Here is a 2,283-nt window from a genome sequence, read left to right as displayed (position 1 = left end):
CGCCTCCCTCTCCTCCCCCGCGGGAAACTCAGCTCAGGGGGCTTCCTGGGGTGAGGGGGGTGGGGTGCCCAGGCAGAGCAGGTCCGGCGGGGACTGTGCCCAGACAGGGTCCTCCCTGGGGGTGTCCAGGCCCCCACGCAATCCCAGCCCCTCCCCCTCACTGCACAGGGTGGGAGGGGTTCCACCCTCAGCCTGGAAAGGGGTGGAGGGCACAGATGGTCCTTCAGCCAGACCCTCCCCACCCCCCTTCTCCAGACAGGACAGCCGTGGGAGTGGGGTGGGCGGAGCAGGGAGGTGGGAGGTGGGAGAAGCTAAGGCCTGGGCCCAGCAGCCTTCCCCGGGGGAGGGGCTCACCTGGGCACTGGCCAGGACTGACTGGCGGGCACGCGGCGCCCTGGCACCCTACTTCAGGCGGGGCAGGTCGGGTGAGCTTCCGGGTGCACCATTCCTGAGCCCTGAGCCAGGCCAGGGAGGGGCAGGGTGCGGCCTTTCAGGCAGCGAGTCTGCTGAGCGCAGCGCCCAGGGCCCAGGACCAGCCGCAGTGGGCCTCTTCACCCAGGGGGTGAGCAGCTGCCCAGGGGCCTGAGCCCCAACCCGCCTGCCACTCCCCACTCCCTGCTGGAGGTCAGTGGTGCCAACCTTCGTGACCCGCCTCCCGCCCGGCCCATCACACCCTCCCGGGGCTGCGGGTGCCTGGGGTGGGCTGGGAGCTGCAGTCCCCCGCCCCCACACCCGGGAGGATGGGGGAGGAACTCTCGGCCCAGCGCCCAGGGGCCCAAAGGAATTGGGACGGGGTGGAGCTGCCCAGCCCTGGACAGGACGCTGGGGCTGGGGGGCAAGGCCACCAACCCCAAGCCCCAGACCTCGCTCTTACCTGGGAGGCGGCTGGAGGAGGGGCCTGTCCCGGGAAGGGCCGCTGGGTCCCGCCCGCCAGCGCACGTGGTGGCCGGCCTCTGGCATCACAGAACCCGGCTTGGCCCTGGGGTGCACCCCACCCTACTATACGCTCGCCCAGCAGCCGTGCTCCCTCCCTGCCAACCTCCGCCCCTCCTCACACCCTACCCTGAGGTCCGAGTGTCTAGTCTGCACCCATCTCTGGCTAAAGTCCTCACTTTCTATGGAATTCCGTGTCCCCAAGTCTCATCTGGGGCCAGTAACTGCTAACCCGTCCACTTCCCAGGGCGGTTATCAAAACAACCGGGTGCCCAGAGCTGCACCCAGCGCCTTGCGCCACCAGGTTGGGTAAGTCCTTCCTTTTGACAAACAGCCCCAGGCGGCGGCTGGCAGGCCCGTTATCTCCCTCGGCCCATCTGGGCGTGGGCGTGGCTCGACTGGGGATCAGGCTAGACGGTGGCACTTCCTGTGTGCTGCCTGGGGAGGAGGGGGCCAGTCCCCATAGCTTCCGGCTGTTCTGCACAAGCCAGGCCCGTCAGCACTGACGCCCCCAGTTCGCAGATGAGGAAACTGAGGCTGAGAGGTCAATCGGCCTCCAGGTGTCACCCACCAGGCCTGGGTCTTGTCCGCCCGGGGACCCTGCCGAGCAGCCTGGCTGGTCCAAGAAGCCTTGGGAGGCGGGCAGGGAGAAAGTGAGCTGGAGGGAGACACGGAAGGAGGCCCCCAGGAGGGAAGAGCAGGTGGGCAAAGCCAGGACCCACAATGAAAACACTCGATGGGAAAGGCGTCCAGGGACTGAGGTGGGACAGACGGAGGGCGGTCGGGGCTGTCATGCAGCCGGCAGTGTGGTCCTCGGTGCGTGGTCTCAGGCGGGATCTAGGCACCAGGCAGCTCAGCATGGAGGCCCCGTCTCTCCTCCTCCCTGCACACCCGTGTCCCAGCCTTCTGGTTCCTGCATGACCTCAGGCCCATCTTGAAGGACACCTCCTCTGGGGAGCCTCCCTGGGTTGAGCCCAGTGGAGCACTTGCCATGCACACTTGCCCGTCTGTCTCCACTCTCCCCACTCGCCATCCCACTGTGTGCCCGGCACCTGCCCCACCGGGGACTGGCACAGAGGAGGGCCAGGTCGGAGGCGGGAGAGCCACTGGCAGCGCTCGCTGAGATGACTGGGCCCTAAAGGCCGGGGGAGGGAGCAGGGAGGGAGGGCAGCACCTCCAGGCCTCCCGGGTCCCAGGAGAGGAGCCATCCCTGGCCCAGGCCCAGGCCTGCGCGGAGTGGCAGCCACCGAGGCGGGAAGTTACCAAACAACTCGGCGGCTGGGATGGGGCCACCGCTAAGTCTAAGTCTCTATCGCGCCCTCCGAGGGCTGCCGGGGCCACCGCACCGGC

General features: G+C 68.5%; 1 protein-coding gene and 1 long non-coding RNA gene across 2 annotated transcripts in view; one reads left to right on the top strand and one right to left on the bottom strand.

The window, feature by feature from the left end:
• LOC106724420 overlaps positions 1–924 on the bottom strand; it is an 11,597-nt gene extending 10,673 nt beyond the window's left edge. The window contains exons 1-2 of the long non-coding RNA XR_001360207.1: positions 875–924; positions 355–455 (exon numbers count right to left, since the gene is read on the bottom strand). This is a non-coding gene — a long non-coding RNA (uncharacterized LOC106724420). The remainder of the gene's footprint in view (positions 1–354; positions 456–874) is intronic.
• The window catches only part of TMC8 (transmembrane channel-like 8), a 28,898-nt gene that overhangs the window by 14,650 nt on the left and 11,965 nt on the right, over positions 1–2,283 (top strand). The gene's annotated exons all lie outside the window — the stretch shown is intronic.

The sequence above is a fragment of the Myotis brandtii genome, unplaced genomic scaffold (genome assembly GCF_000412655.1).
Source record: "Myotis brandtii unplaced genomic scaffold, ASM41265v1 scaffold825, whole genome shotgun sequence".
Classification (NCBI taxonomy): domain Eukaryota; kingdom Metazoa; phylum Chordata; class Mammalia; order Chiroptera; family Vespertilionidae; genus Myotis; species Myotis brandtii.
Note: the sequence above shows the minus strand (reverse complement) of the source record. Positions and strands in the feature narration are given on the sequence as shown.